We start from the raw sequence: 16,370 nt of genomic DNA on the forward strand, positions 1-16,370 counted from the left end.
AGAATTCCTCTTCAACTCTTTCACTTTACATGCCATGTAGTCCCTGCTAATGTCCCGAGATTATAATCACTTGATTGAGTGACAGCGCTCTCTCTTTCTACTACTGAAGCACATTTTTCTAATGGAATTATATTCTGGAATAGGAAAAAAAAACATTGCCTGTGTAATATCAGTCCTGAGGTGGGTATCAGTGTATATGCCTTTTATATACTGTACTCGAGGGCCTTGTATATTATGCAGTATATCAGCCCTAAATTCTATGACCAAGGACCCACAGTGTACGTGGAAGAGCTGCACTTAATTTTATGTCAAGGAAGGAATAATTTGGCAATATTTATTTATTAAAAAAGCTTTCAGTAACCATCGGTTTTGTTGAAATAATTCTAAAAATGCATCACAAGGTGAAAATCTAAATAATGCATGTTATTTGTATGCATTATCGTACAGAACTATGCTGTCCTCTCTATGTCCTTGCTTGGGATCACAGACTATGAGGCAGCGTATAATGATGCTTTGTTCTGCATTGGCTGAGGTCAGGAGTCTATTCTTCAAGCCATCTTTGGTATTTGGCCACATGTACTTTTTGAAAATAGTAATATTTAGTGCTTATATGCATTTTTCATCTATAGATCTCAAAAATGCCTTACAAAGATAAGTAAAGAACTTATTAAAGGGGACAGTGATGTCTTTATGAGACATCTTATTGTTTATGACCATATAACTTCATACAAAGAACTTTATCTGCAGAAAACTCTCCATCCTACCCAGTATCCCACCTGAATGTTTGGTTCCACGTAGTCTTTCCTGCTCAGTGAGAGGAATGCAATTTTTGTGGGCTCAAATAGGCCTGACAAAGCCTGCCTCTGAACATCTTGCTTGGTTAGTTTAAGTTTTTTTCATACTTTTTAGAGTTTAATTAATTTTGGTTTCAAAGAGTTCATCAGGAAAGCAACATTACATTGACCAACTAGGACAGTTTCAACCTTGGCGCCTGAAATCCAAGGACTGAATTTAGTCTTCTGAGCTTGTAGTACTTCTGGACAGAGATAATATAAATGAAGTAATTATGGGGCTCACCCAAAGCCGACGTCAGTGGCCTTATGTATCAAGCCCTTAAAATTCTTAAAAGTGACAATTTAATGTCTCAACACATTTTGCTGAGACTCTTTACATAGTAACAAGCTACATGAATCCAATTGGCAGGTTCTGCAAAATGAAGAATATTAATCATGTGTCATAAAATATGTCGTGTTGAATATGAATCAAGACCTGTACTAAAAAGGAGTTCTGAATCAACACTGGCTTCTTTTCCAATCAATTAATGGCAGCTTTAATTGTTTATTTATTAATATCACTAACAGCTAATATAATTTTACTTTGAAGAGTTTTCAAGGGATCTAAATTGTGATGTGGACTACTGTATAGAGGAGTGACTGGGGAAATAAGAATCCCCCCTTGTACCACTGTGCAAGGTATCTGGACCTTGGGTTGAGGCGTGTAGGAATATGTGGGCACTGTGCTTTCACTGATTCCCTGCTCAGAGCAAGTGGGCAGGGAGTTGACAAGATGGAAAGGAGAATGGATGATGCCTTGACACATTTCCCCCAATGCATTGACCAGTGCAACAAGTGTCATAATTTGCTGCTGGTTTAAGATAGAAGGAAGCTGAGAAGTAATTATGTCTCAGAAGGGTGTCTTGGAAGCACAGTGCCTTCCAGGTGTGTTTTTGAGGTGGTGCAATTTATATATCACCCTTTGCTCAAGGCTGTGCTGAAAGGCACAATCTGTCCCCAAATATTTTATTTTCTGCCATTTAGTTGGATTATTTCTATAGCTGTGCAACAAATACATTAAACTTGTGGGGAGTATGATATGGTTTACATCTCCAAATTCAAAACAATTTAAATCAAACTCTATATAGCTCTAGATATATAGCAAGCTTATTTTTATCCTGATTTTCATCAGAAATTTAATGCAGGAATTAGAAATGTCTCCAAACAAGAAGTGATAACAAAAATGCTGACAGAACTTTCACTGCAGTACCCCACTGAGATAAACTAAAATGAAATATATCACTGAAAAGATCATGAGAAACTAACAAAACTAAGCAGGCTGTATCTCTAAAAGAATAGAAGGATCCTACATATTGGAAAACACAAAACAATAGAAAATAACCAACAAAAAGGGCAAAAAAATATGCTTTCACAAACTAATGTGGATATTTAGAATCAGTGTTATGAAAGTGTGTGTGAGGGCTGAAAAAGTTAATTATTTTCAGATAGTGGACTAAGAGAGGATGAATCTGAAGGTTAAAAATTTGTAATACTTATCTCACGGTTCAGGATGTTTGCACTTGTATCTCCCCTCCATGGTCCAGCAAGAACACCCACTCTAGATTCCTAGCTCCCCAGCCATCACTTCTCTTGGGCAAAGACCTGAATCTCTCTCCCTCCTAACCAGAGTTTTTCCAGTCTGCACAGTTCTTCCCTACACTGTGAGTTCCCCAGCAAGTCAGATTGGGTAAGCAGGCCTGCTTTGCTTTCTCCTCAGAGGCTATAAATAGCAATAATTGCCCACAACTATAAGTTACCACACAGTTCTGGGTAGTGGTACTTTTCTGGAGGTGTTACAACCTGAGTGGATTTGCCTCATCACCCCACAATGGTTCCTGGAGACCTGTGATCGTTGGCCCACAATGATACATAAATTTAATACAGTAAGATCTCCCAAAGATATTGCAGGAAATTGCCATATCTGTCACAGCATAATCTAAATTAATTTTGAGCTCATTTTAGCAGGAATGATCTGAAACGTATCAGGCCAAGAGAACCGAACTGGAATAAAGAATATAATTTTAGGATGAATGTGCAATAAACGCAAGTCTCATGCAATTGTGTGCAGTGAATCCATATGTAAAAGAAGAAAAGATCAGCATGAATAGGGAATAATGAATCAGTGTTAGAGTACAGTATGTCTTCTGTGCCAAATGATCCATGTTGTTGCTAAAAGCAAAGAACAAAAGAAAAAAACCACTGCTGAATGGGAAATGGAACAGTATTTTGAAGAACAAGTACTTTCCCTGCTTAAGAAAAAACTGCAACCATTTTTCTCAGTCCAGCTCACTAATGTTCCCAGGGTAAGAAGCAAAGCTTTCCAGGAACAAACTGTGAAATGGATTGGAAAATAAAATTTTCAACAACAATTGATATTTCTGAGCTTACTATGAAAAAACTCTCTCCCGCCTAAATCAACAAGTGCCGTGTTACTCCAGCACATAAGGATACTGCAGTTCAAAAGAATATCAATTCTACTGTTGCAACTCAACATCTCTAATTCTCTCTCATGACTAGTAAGGAGAGAAAGAAAGAAAGAAAATTCTCCACAAGTGGAGAGTAAATAGCACAAATACACTATCTTCTTTTTTTTCCTCCCTCAGGTCACTGTTCTATGGAAGGTCAAGGCATTTGAAAACAATGGTCCTAAGCATGAAGTCATTGGTCCCTATCCTCAGCCCCAGCCATGCTATGCTTTGTGCCTGAACTGATCCACTGGCCCTCGTGTAGTTTAAAGCAATCTCAGACCTGTTCTAAATTCTGCCCATTTCAACTGTCCCCAGAGATTGCTGGAGTGCAGTAGAACTGTTCGTGCCTAACTTCTGACCTTGACATGCTCCCTATGTTGTAGAGGACTGGGAAGATGTGGTATACAAAAGGAAGCTGACACCAAGAATAGGCTCAAGAGATTTTAAAAGTAGTTGTCATTTATTTTTGAATATATCTTACCATTTTCTCCTTACTTTAGAAGTTCTTCATTGAACAAAATGGATGAGAATTTCTTGGGGAAATAATTATCACCTCTCGTTCTGCTAACAACAGAGCAGAAGTTTGCAACGAGAGAATGCAACTGTATAATATACAGTTGGTGTCATTTGAAGAAACAAACCAAAAATGGTTAAAGCCAAACTAAGATGAAGAATCATCTCACGAATCACACAACTGGTGCAGATTATGGAGATTGTACATAGGTAAAATACCCTTTTCATTGGGACTTGGACATTAAACTGGCAATGGACTGGTCATGAGTAAAGAGAAAATCTATCTGGTAAATTATTAGTTTACTCAGTAGGACTGCCTCCATGAGTTAGATGAGCTAGATTTAGCCCTTGATGTATTTGATGTAACTCAAACATATTATCCAATGGATACAAGTATTTATAAATACAGATACAAAGTTAGCTCCTGAAGTGTGGTTGATCCTCCCAGAGCACAGGTCAGAGAAGGTTGCTCCTCTTATTCTGCTGCTGCCTCTGTCCAACTCTGATCCTACAGTGCCAAGTTAGGGGAGCCCAAGCAAATAGCCACAAGGGGCTGAAATCATAGCTAAGAAGTGGTGCATTATAGTAAGGTGGTGTGGCCTCCCTCTGAGCCAGAGGGGGAGGGGCCACTCTCCATGCTTGGGTGGGTGGAGCCAGGCCAGGCCCACCCCACCCACCAGAAGTTGAGAGGCGGGACAGGAAATATAAAAGTCAGAGCTTCCAATATGATGTATTGGAGTACAGTGGGCCCAGGTCCTCCCACCTTCTGCAGCCAACCCCACCTGTGGGGTGGTAGCCACCTTACTTTAGGCCAGGAGGCCTGATGGCTGACTGTGCCCTGCCACAAGGCCAGAGCCTCTTAGACTGTTTGGTGCTCTGTCCTTCCTGAAGGCCAAGACTCCTGATTGGCTAATTCCCCTGCCTCAGGATTGAAACCATAGCAATACAATGACATAGTGTGGCCTCCCTCTGAGCCAGAGGGGAGAGGCAACTGCCACCACACTACATGCACCATAAGGGCATTTCAGCCACACTCCATTTCCTCAAGCCACCCCCACCTTTTCCCTGTTACACCAGCAACAAGAATGAGGAATAGCATAAAAACCTCTATGGCAGCTCTGTGCCACTGGAGATCAGATTTACTCCAGTGTGATCTTCCTTGGGCCAGATAAGACAGTTTTAGGGTCAGGTTACCAGCAATGTAGCACAAAACAGCTGCACAGCACTGGAGAATCTGGTTCAGAATATTCACCTCTTCCAGATTACTCAGCGGGAGCTATCAGCTCCCATGTTCAATAAGAGTTCCAGAGGGGTAGCCGTGTTAGTCTGTAGACAGCAAAAACAACGAGAATTCTGTAGCACTTTAAAGACTAACAAATTTAATTTCAGCAGGCATTACTTGCATCTGAGGAAGTGGGTTGGAGCCCACGAAAGCTTATGCCTGCTGAAATTAAATGTGTTAGTCTTTAAAGTGCTACAGAACTCTCGTTCATGTTCAGTAAAGATCCCTAATATTATCAGTAAAGATCCTTTTGTCACACCTGGTGATATTTTGCCATGTATTGTGCTGGCCTGCTTTTGCTCTATATGCAAGTGGGTACTACACTATTTTACAATACTAACATATTATGAACCAAAGATTATTTTAAATGCTGCTAAACTAGGATTTTTTAGGCTGCTCACAAATAGAAGCTTAGGGTGCTAAGCCATGGCATTGCTTGATAAATAAATAAATAAATAAATAAGGCTAATACCTTCAAAGAACTCCAACTGGTGGACATAAATTGCATTTTATTACAGAAGAGTATTTTATGGTAGATGGGTAAAAAATTAATCTTATATTATTGCTTGCAATAGTTACTGTTTGTCAAGATTAAAAACGTTTGCTTTCTGACATGTTAAAATTATTCCAACACTTTGGAGAATGTGCTGTTCCTTACCCTTCACCAACACAACAGCTGTTAGAAATTTTAAAAAATAGATTTTCATTCTATTACCATACAAAATGTCTCCAGGATTCTTTAAAAATGAGATGACTCATATTCTTAATGGGTGAAGTTATTTTAATAATTAATACATTTGTTTCAAGTATGTAGTTTTTTTAACATAACAATTTTAATGAACACATCAAAGAGAACATTCAGAAACTTGAGCAGACTTTATTTTTAATTCTTTACTACTGACTTCCACGGTGCTGTATTTATTAGTAATGTTTTCAGTGTATTCAGACTATACCAACCTATCCAATAAGATACAATTAGCGGATACTTCCTGTCCCTAAAAAAGTTTCGGAATGTTGTTTATTGACTACATTTTATGCCCCCTCGCACGCCAAATCCCCATTCTCATCTCACAGTGTCAAGTGTGTCTCTCTTATTTTAATAATTAAACAAGAGCTATCTGATGTACAGCTAACACCCATAGCCAACTCAAGCAGATGAATATAAAGGAAAGATGGGTATGGCACTGGTATGGGACTCAGGAAATCTTGGTTCACTTCCTGACTCTACCACAGATTGCTTGCGTAACCTTGCACAACACTTTGTCTGTCTCTGTCTCAATTTCCCAACTCTAAATTGGCTCTAAGTCAACCCACCATGCAAACTGCCCAGATTCCAGATTCCTGTGCCAGCTGACTCCTTGAACTCTTAGGGCAGCTGGCTCACCAGGCAACAGGATTTGGGAAGCCTGGGGAGCCAGCAAGGTGGGGAACCTGGAAGTCCTGGCAATCCCAACCCTGAGACAGTATGCATGATGGGGATGCCCTGGAGCCGCAGACACTGAAAGCATTGAAGTCCTGGCCAATCTGCATGGTGGGGCTGTTCCAGAGCCACAGACCCTGGAAGCTTGGATTCACCAGCAGCCTGCCTGGCTAGCTAGCAGGAAACCTGCCTGCAGTTTATCAGAAGCTCATCTAAACAGACATGTTTCCACAAAACATATCAGGTTCAACAAACTGGCATTCTCAAACGAAACAGGGTTTCATTGGAAAATTCCCAGCCAGCTCTATTTCCCAACGTGTGATGCAGCAGGCAGACAGAGTTGTAGGACAGGCATTTATTAAGCATATTGAGAGGTCACTGAGGCTTTGCTGTTTGTGTGACCACAGCCTGAGACCCTGCTTTGAATGCCTGAGACCTTACTGTCACACCAGATTATGCCCTGCTGAAACCTGATTCTCTGTCTCCAATCCCACTCATCATCCTACTACTTTCCAATTTTATAAACACTTTAACAACAAATAATTAACTAACTTGCAATTTCATATAGTCCCTGAGATAATTTGGTTTCTTCAACAGGTGACTGACCAGACTTGGACTGCACTACACCCTTCTTTCCCTATTTCCAAATCTGATAACCTGTCAATCTCTAGAGTCTCTTCCAACTCTGCAGGGTAGGCCTCTAATGTCCATAATACTGTCACACAAAGATCTATCCCACACTGAATCCCATTGCATGGATAGGGCCTGTTGCAAAAACTGCATCTATCAAATGCTTTAAACAGCTAAATAATCCAATTACAGTGTGAAATACTGAACAACAGCAGAGGGGAAGTGAAATTAAGAATTACAAGCAGAAGATAAAAGAAATGCTTTGGTGAAAGGTTTGAAAATAGATGGGGAGTTGATAAGCTATTTAGATATAGCAAAGCTGTTCCAAACAGCATGAGTTGCTCCGACACCACGAGGCAAGTCCACACTACAAAATTAAGTTGACCTAAATTACATCAACATACAGCCAACGCAACAATTGAATTGGTTTTACACATCCACACTGTGCTCCTTGTGTCAGCGGTGCATGTCCTCACCAGGAGCTCTTGCACTGATTCAACTGCCAGTGTAGGGCATTGTGGGATGGTTTCTGAAAGGCAGCAACAGTCATTGTAAGCCAGGCAGCATCTACACCAGTGGTTCTTAACCTTTCCAAACTACTGTACCCCTGAAGCCTGAGTCCCACCCCCACGGGGCTGAGGCATGTAACTTAGTTTCATGGCGCCCCTGTGGCTCCAGGCAATTACCTTTCTTGCCACCCCCAATACCAGCTCTGCACTTGTGACCCCTCTAAAACTCCAGGTTAAGAAACACTGATCTACACTGACACTGCACCAACCTAACTGCATTAACTTAAGCACTACGCCTCTCACCAAGGTGGAGTTATTAAGTTGGTGTAGCGGGCGACTTACAGCCGTTGGAGCTACATTTTAGTGTAGATGCTTACAGAGTTAGGTCTATGTAAGCTGCCTTACATCAACGTAACTCTGTAGAGTAGACCAGGCCCAAGAGTAGTGTGAAGGGACAAATAGGAGTCGAGCAAGGAGGACAGAGAAGAGTGATAATATCCATAAGGTTGGCTGAAACAAGTTTAAGCAGATGCTCAAAAACCCCAAACAAACAAACAAAAATGAAACAAACAAAAACACACTGACACACTGGTAGACCAGGTGCGAGCTCTTGCCAAGGCTGTAGGCATCAGCTGAGCATGGACAAATCCATGGATAGAAACCAGACCAGCTCAATTATGTTAGTATTGTTCAAGATAGATATTAGATTTGTAAAGATGTGTTTAATGTTTAGACTCTATAAAATACTTGTAAGTTGCTGCATGTATTAATCTTACTTGCAATGTCTGTAATAATATAATATAAGGATATAATATAATAATATATAAGGATAATATATAAGTTTTGCTTTAGAACTGTAAAAATGCCTGCTCTGAACTTGTGAACCCAGGCAGGAGGAGCAATTCTCCTGCCCATCAAGGAGGACAATCAAAACTAAGCGGGCCGTTGTGAAACATCATGATACAAAGACTGGGTTAATGGCCCTGTCACACCTGTGAAGATGCTACATGCAAAGAAACTTGTTTCATCAGCTTGAGTTCTGGAAGAAGAAAATAAAGATAGCTGACATAAAATTTTTCATCTCTTTGGAATCTCACAAGGATGGAGCTAGGAAACAGAAGGAAAGATCTCCAGGGTCAGCCTGAGTTAGCCCTAAAAAACATTCAGTGCTGACAGATTACTACAACTCTGTCACCTTTTGGAACCACAGACTGTAACTCATTTGGGACAAGCGTTGTCTTTGTTGTGAGATCTGAGGTACAAATTGACCTGGGGTAAGTGACCAGTCTCTTGGGACTGGAAGCAACCTGAATCTTTTGTGATCTTTGGTGTATGGCAACCAACTATCATTCAGTCCAGCTTGCCTGAGTGGCAAAGTAGACTGGAGTGCCCAATGAGACTTCTGTGACTCCATGGTAAGGCTGTTATAGTACTTCAGGAGTTCACATTTGTTACTGGGTTGGTGAGATCTAATTATAGAACAAACCACCAGGTTGGGGTGTCTGCCCTGTTTTTTGACAGTCTGCCTTGTAGTTGGCACTCATGGTCATGAACAACTCTAGACAGTGTAACACACCCACACCAAACCCAAGGATTGGAGTTTTGAACAGGAACTGAAATAGTTACTGGGGTGGTCTGAGGAATGGAGACTGATATGTCTGTGATTGTTTATATGTATGAGAAGATGGGAAGCAGTGTGCTGGAATCAGGAGAACTGAAGCTTGTGGAGGCAATGGATAAGGGAGTTACAATAGTCCAGGTGAGAGGAAATGAAGGCATGGAGAAGGATGTGCAGTGGGAGTTCCGACAGCATGAAACATGTGCAGTGTGGCAGAGGTGCTAATGGGAAGATTTACAAACACACTAAATGGAAAAGGAGAAGAAAAGTTCAGCTTCAAGAATAATACCATGGTTGCAGCCAGCGGAGGATGGGAGAGCTTCAGTTTAATTTCCATGATATCTGAATGCTATGAATTTCATAAATGATTATTTCACAAAGCAAACGACTTAAAAAGAAAGAAGAAAAATATCAAAACATGCACAAAGCTGTGAGACAAATAATGTGTAAAAGGGAAAGTGTTATTTCTACTTCTTGCTTGCTCTGCCAAACATTACCAGTGGGATTCAAAGATATTTGGGCTTGCACTAAACTATGCCACATTCCTGAGGGGATTGCCTTTTCCTGCTTGAATATCCATTTTGTTATTAAAAAATAAATGTAACATCCTGGGCAGGGAGAATAAATAAGGATCTGTTTAAATAATACACAAATAATAGACTGGCATAGGATATACAATATGAGAAAATATTGAAAGGATGACAGAGAAAGTGTAATCCTTTGTGTATTTTTCTAAGAATGTGTTATATAGTTTTAAAAAAACCCAACAAATACTTGAATGTGACCTAATTGTGTCAATATGTGATCTCTGTTCTAGCCATCCTCTAACAGCCAAAATGCAACTAAGGTAGGAAATGGCACCAAGTTCACCTGCAGTAGAAGTCTTGAGGGAGGGAAGAGAATGTTTGTTACCAGTCCACCCCTTCTAAAAATTTCAGGTCTGTAGAAAGGAGGGTTTTGAAAACCTGTTTTCTCCCCACCCCACATCTCAAAGACAGAAGTGTGTTGAAGAGGGAGGCTACTGATTGTGATGTCGTTGACTGAAAAATCAGTTTCCACACTTCATATTTATTGAAACTTGAGGTACCCCAGCTGTTATACCATCGAGAAATTTCAGTTTGCAGTGAGGTACTCAGTTCGGAAAGAAAGCAAACATGGTGAATTTAGATGTTTTAAAGAAAGTCATTGAATCAATTGATTGGAAACATCCAAACATGGTAGTAAAAAACCCAAGTCCATGAGATAATGCCTAGAACAGACAGATCTTTGTAGAGCTGCAAAGGAACAGTAGATTCAGTGTCCAATTGTGGAGGAAATTAGTAATTGAGTGGCTGGAGCTAAACACTTCAGTGTTTTCCATGCATCTGGTATACTTTGCCAGACAGTCTTGGGTGAGGGAAATGCTAGGTACACTATATTTGACACACCATTTGGCAGATACTATTTCCTATGGTTACATTTTTTATCTCTGCTGCACTAAAAATATTCCAGAGGAGGTAGGAGAGATGCTAAAATGGCCCAATAGCACTTAGCTTTATCAATAATATCCTCAGCTGGAGAAACATTCACATAGCAGTAAGAAAAAAAGAGGTTGTAATTTAATTTTAAAAGTGCTATATAACAATATTACAGGGAAAATATCTTAACTGAGAAAGACATTAAGCTGAGTAACACTAAAGTAGATGTTCTTGTAACCCACATGCTTTATACCAGTGGCTCTCAACCTATTTACCATTGTGGACTGCATATGTAGCTCACTCTGTGTTACATTGGCCACATCCACACAATAAATATACTGCCTGTATGGCCCTGAGAATGTCACATGGGCTGCAACAGTGTGTTGATTGGACCACAAGCAGCCCATGGGTTCAGAACCACTGCTTTATACCATAGCATTTGACTTTTAAGTCCAAAAATAAGTAGAGAAGCAGATGAAGAAGAAACATGAATATGTGTCTCTGCACAAGTGTGGTCACTTGGCATGAATCCAGTAGGCTCAACTTGATTTTTACAGCAACGCCTCCATTATTTGTAGGACCATTTAGGCCCTGATGCTGCAATGACATCCCTGTGAGTGGATTCCTGCTTGACTCAAATGGCAGGATTTGGGCTTTAGTGTCTTGGAAATGTTTGTGGTGCCAGCTAACCATTATCACCCAATGGAATTCCTATCTAAAATTGTTAGGTTGGGGGTTTGTTGCTGTTGCTATTTGGTTGGTTGGGTTTTGAGGGTTATGTTGTTTGTTGTTCTGCCATGTTACACTGCATTATGATGATGTGGTATAAGGACTTTGGGACACCAGGGAGGTAGGGAAATAATCAGAACAATCAGAGTCCCATACCTCTCAAATGTCCCTCATTTCCCTCTGCTCACCCTTTCTTCCCCCCATCCCTTCTTCAGCTATCTCCTCCTTCTCCATTGTCTCAGTTGCCAAAGTTTCTTATCTGCTTTCCTCTTCTAACTCCTCCATTTTCCCCATATAATTCCGCCTCCTCTCATCTCCTGATCTCCCTTGCACCCACTCTCACTGCATCCCTTAAACTTCTCCTTAACCCCTCATTCTCTTCTGGCTTTTTCCATTCACAATACAAGCATCCTTTAGTTTCCTCCTTCTTAAAAAAAACCCAAAAAACCCATCCCACTTGACATTCCAATTACTGCCCCATCTCTCTTCTCTCTTTCACCTCTAAACTTATTGAATGTGTTGTTTACAACTGATATCTGGAGTTCCATGTAGACCCTTTCCAATCCAGCTTCTGCCTCTTGCGCGCCATAGAACTGGCTCTCACCAAAGTCTCTAATCACCTTTTTCTAGCCAGAGCTCAGAAACAGTAGTCCATCCGCATCCACCTGGACAAGTCATCCACCATTGACCATGCTCTTCTTGAAATCCTCCCTCAGCTACTGTAACTTTCTTTCTTTGTTCTCTCCCTTATAGCTTCTTCAGCATTTTCTTCAGCAGATCCTCCTCATCTCCCTCCAACTTTCTCTGGAGATTCCATAGAGCTCCATCTTCGGTCCCCTTCTCTTCTCCTTCTACCCCGACTCTGGATAATCTCATCCACAAACAAAAATTCAGCTCTATGCTGACAACTCACAGATCTGCCTCTGTTCTCCAGAACCATCTTCTTCAGGCCAAACTAAAATTGTGGCCTGTATCTCTGACATCTCGTCATGGATGTCCAGCTATAAATTTAAGCTCTTCTTGGCTAAAACAGAGCCCCTAATGTTTGATCCCAAATCCTTCCCACATCCTCCTTTTTCAATAACTGTAGAAAACATCACTATCCTGCCAGTCACTCAGTCCTGTAACTTGGGTATCATCTGTCACTCAGTCCTCTCTCTAGGTCCTTACATCCAGGTTATATCTAAATCATGCTCGTTCTTTCTGCATACCATCTCTAAAAGAAGGCATTTCCTATCCATCCACATTGCTGAAATTCCATGTCTCCTAACATTTCCTGTAGCTAAAGCAGGCTAGGTCTTGCCTCTGGGGGGGAGGGAGGCCTAGGGCAGAGTGTCAGGTGCTGCTCCTAGTGTGTGGGAGGCCCTAGCCAGGGGTCAGGTGCCACCTCCAGGGGGTCAGAGACCAGTGGGGCAGTTGCTGAGTGAGCCTGCTCCACACTCACCCCATAGCTCCCTGCGGCTTCTGTCCTGCTGGGCTTGGCTCCTCACTCCAGGCACTGCAACCTGGCCCCTGGCATATGGGGTCACAGTGCCACTCAGCTTTGGCCAGTGCTGTGACTCCATGTGCAAGAGGCCAGGTCACAATTGCCGGAGCAGAGAGCTGAGTCCAGCCAGCCCCGCAGGTCAGGAGCCACTTCAACTAGGCAGAAGCTTTTGGGGGTCAAGGCAGTGCAGTCCTGCGCATTCCAGGACTATGGTGAGGTATAAAACTCCCAACCAGCTCTCATCATCTTGTATCTCCTTTTCTGCAGTCTTGACAAAGAGGCCTTCACATCCTACCCTCACCCTACGTATCATCTCCCATTCACTATGGAGATGTTGACTCCTGACTCCTACTGGCCAGTGATGCAGCTTTCATCACCCACCTGCTAAGTTTTTAAACAAGCACCTGTGTGCTTCCTCCCATTGCCCCTCATGCTTGGGTGGAGCTCCCTGTAAGCATCTACAAAGCTACTCATTGTCCTCCTTCAAACCCCACCTTAAATCTCTCCTTTGCCATGTTACCTATACAAGTCTTGACAACATTTAGGTAGCTGGTGAGCTGGGATCACAGCTTACCACGCTGACCAATATTGTTTCCCTCACTGGTCTGTCTGTTTTCTTTTGTCTGTAAGCTCTTCGGGGCAGGGGCCATCTTTTTGTTCTGTGTTTGGACAGCATTGAGCACAATGGGGTCCTGGTCCATGACTGGAGCTCCTAGGCAATACCCAGTAGAAACAAATTATTTTAATTTTACTACACTCCACTGGTGTCCTCTCACTTTTATTGGTGAGGAGAACCTGAGGCAATGATGCTGGAAAAAGTAAGAAACCATTACCTTTTCTTCACATGCTTTCCTCTCAAATGCTTCTCATGTTCATCCTAGTTCCCCTTGCTCCACATACACCTGGGGTCCCCTCTTTTATTGTTGAGTAAGCGTGAAAAAGGAAGGTTACAGGAAGCGCCATTTACACTGAAAGAAGGAATTAAAGCATTTCAAGTTTCCTGACTGAATCATTTTTGTGCATCCCTCATTTGGGAGGCTTTGTCCCACAACGCATCCCACCTCCAGGCCTTGGCAGGGTGAGAGCAGACATGCCAACTCTCACAAATTTATTGCAAGAGATGCAATTTCTAAGTAAAATTAAGCCTCACTCATGATCTCGTAATAGAACGCTCAAAGCTCAGGATTTTTTTTCCAGCCCCGCTGACTCTGGCTATCAGCCTCCTCTGGGAAGTGGGAGAGGGGACCCCACTGCAGCCCCTCCCCCAGAGCTGGAGAGGGTGAAGAACCCTAAGAAGAGCAGAGATGAGGCTGGGAGGGCTGAGCTATGGTCTGGAGGCTGCAGAGGGGCTGAAGAGAAGAGGATGAGGTGGGGGGTGGGGGCTGTATTGATGCTGAGTGCTGGGATGGTGAACTGAGAGTGGGGATGGGGTAGGAGGGCTGAACTGATGGGGGTTGGGTGGGGGACAGAACTGATAGGAGACTGGGGGACAGAATTAATTGCTGGGCAGGAGATGGGCAAATGTGGGGGTGAGAGCTCCTGCAGCAGGGGCCAAAATCATTTTATCCTGTAGATGTGGGAGAGTGAGCAACAACAACTGTCAAGTGCATGCTGGCTGGAGATGGGCAGGGGGAGTTCAAATATCAAGACACTGACCTAAAAACCACATTATCATCATCTCTTTTTAAAATCTCATGGTTTTGGGGGGTTCCCACTCATGATTTTTTCTCTCTTAGGGTTGGTACTGCTGTGAGAGGTATGAAGACTCCTAGGGGGAAGTGGGGCTGCTGTAACTCCCCTGGAAGTCAGGGCCAGGCTCTCACTGACTGTCAGGGGAGCTGGATCCAGCCCCTGCTGCCCACTCCCGCCTCACCTCTCGGCTCTACCCACTAGATCGCCCTGCCTCCCCCACACACACAAGCTCGTTCCCGATTCCGTTTCCTGTAGAAGCCAGGGGCAGATTTCACGTGTGGCCTCCAATACAGAATTCAGGCCCGGGGCAGGCAGAGCAGAGCAGAGACTGGGGGAGCGTTAGCCTGGCGCGCTGCTGCTGGCAGCCTGCCACAAGACCAGGAAGCCGCCAGCCCCAGGCACGGAGCTGGAGACAATAGGGCCAGCGCGGCCCGGAGGAGCCAGGGCAGCTCCCAGCTGCCGGGGGCGGGGAGGAGGATGTAGGTGGCTGAGGCTCCGCCTTGCTCGGGGCCGGTCTCCCCGGCGGAGGAGCCTGCGTTCGACGGCATTGTGACGCTGGCGGGGCTGGAACACCTGCGGCGGCAGCTCATCAGGCCCTGGCGGGGGGTGTGGGGAGCGCCCCGGCGAGGAAGGGCCGCGGGGCGCGCAGAGACCGCTGTGTCCAGCCCGGGGCGGCCGCTCCCTCCGCATCCCCTGACAAGGTGAGCGCAGCCGGGGAAGGGGAGAACCGCGGCTTCTCGGTGCTGGGCCTGGCTGGAAGAGCCGGTTTCTCTTCTGGCAGCTGCTGCCTCAGGGCCGGGCAGTGCTGGGCAGGTACCGCGTCTCCCTCCGGCAGGATCCTGCCCTTCTTGTTGCGGAAGGAAGGAAGGGTGTGTGGGTTGCTGATGCTCAGCAGCCGGGGGTGAGGGTGGGTGGAGGCAGACGCCGCTAGGGCAGAGGGCTGGATTGTGACTCCTAACGAGCTTTGCCTGTACGAAATTTCCAGGTTACAAAATGGCATCTGCCCCCCACCCCTCTTTTGCCATCGAGGTACATCACTGTGATCATACCTTTTATCCAAGTCTGGCTCCTTCCTCTCCGTGCACTCATCCCCTCTAGCCACTGGCCTTGTGGAAAAAGGGCAGAAAGGGCAAAAGGGGGACATGTCCAGTTTAAAAATCCTTCCCTGTCTTGCCACCAGACCCCACAGATTAAAATGGAAAGAGATTTAAAAATCAAAGGAACTTTTTATTGCTTCCTTGGTTTGTTCACTTTTGTGTGTGTGTGCATTTTGGGGGGATTGGGTGAAGAAAATGCAGTAGCTGTTTTTCCTGGGTTGATAGCTGGTTTCCCCTTTTTTTTCCTTCTCGTGCATATTGCTCTATTTGGACTGCAGACCAGGTAGTGAAATGGCTACAACCCAACAAAACTGGTTCTGCTGGGATTTTAAAGAGCATAAAAACATTTTTAATGAAGCATAGGTTATGTAAAAGACTTGATTTTACAAATCATAGATTTATTTGATGGTCTCAGACAAATTAGCATATGAACAGCATGCCATATAGCACCTACTGGTTGTTGGTTTGGTTTTTTTTTAAGCCCAATGTTTAGGTTTACAGTAAATTGATGGGGTCCCTCAATGAGCATGTGAGCAGCATGCTGCTTAACTCATTGCTTTACTGACACAGTGTGTATTTATATATGTATATGAAATAAGTTTTCTGTGTGTTAATAGTCTCTCATTCTGGTCCAGC

At 43.4% G+C, this 16,370-nt stretch overlaps 1 protein-coding gene across 4 annotated transcripts in view; it reads left to right on the forward strand.

The window, feature by feature from the left end:
- The first annotated feature begins 14,646 nt into the window (after positions 1-14,646).
- Positions 14,647-16,370, forward strand: part of ICA1 (islet cell autoantigen 1) — a 98,906-nt gene continuing 97,182 nt past the window's right edge. For all 4 annotated transcript variants that reach the window (XM_067562133.1, XM_067562134.1, XM_067562131.1 and 1 more), the window contains exon 1: positions 14,647-15,338. The gene's annotated coding sequence lies outside the window, so the exon portion shown is untranslated. The remainder of the gene's footprint in view (positions 15,339-16,370) is intronic.

The sequence above is a fragment of the Emydura macquarii genome, unplaced genomic scaffold, assembly GCF_026122565.2.
Source record: "Emydura macquarii macquarii isolate MOO-44397 ecotype Brisbane River unplaced genomic scaffold, CSIRO-AGI_Emac_v2 contig_2422, whole genome shotgun sequence".
NCBI classification, from domain to species: Eukaryota; Metazoa; Chordata; order Testudines; family Chelidae; genus Emydura; species Emydura macquarii.